The sequence below is a fragment of the Phalaenopsis equestris genome, unplaced genomic scaffold (assembly GCF_001263595.1).
Source record: "Phalaenopsis equestris unplaced genomic scaffold, ASM126359v1 Scaffold000618, whole genome shotgun sequence".
NCBI lineage: Eukaryota > Viridiplantae > Streptophyta > Magnoliopsida > Asparagales > Orchidaceae > Phalaenopsis > Phalaenopsis equestris.
In genome coordinates, this window is record NW_018165058.1 from 358,956 (window position 1) to 359,240 (window position 285).

A 285-nucleotide genomic window follows, 5' to 3' on the forward strand; every position below is an offset into this window, starting at 1 on the left:
TCCTATTAGAAGAATATTCTCTTTTTTCCGCAGAAGCCCTGAGAAAGGAAGACCAGTTTCACAGAAGAGAGGAGTTCAGTGGCGAACATGAGTAGTACGCAAATTTTGCTAGTTGTTCACAAGGGAGGCGGGCTCGCGAGAACGAATAGGTGCGAAGCAGTTCAGATTAGGGGCTGCGGCAGTTCAACGAGGAGTTTGCGGTAGAGGCAGTGTCGCGACTTCGAGGCGCAACAGTTCACAAACCTTCGTGATGTTCAGCGAGGTGGAGTTCGTAACAAGAAGTCC

The 285-nt window shown here is 49.8% G+C and overlaps 1 protein-coding gene across 1 annotated transcript in view; it reads left to right on the forward strand.

Moving 5' to 3' along the window:
• The window catches only part of LOC110029970 (ABC transporter G family member 36-like), a 13,870-nt gene that overhangs the window by 1,781 nt on the left and 11,804 nt on the right, over nucleotides 1-285 (forward strand). The window lies entirely within an intron of this gene.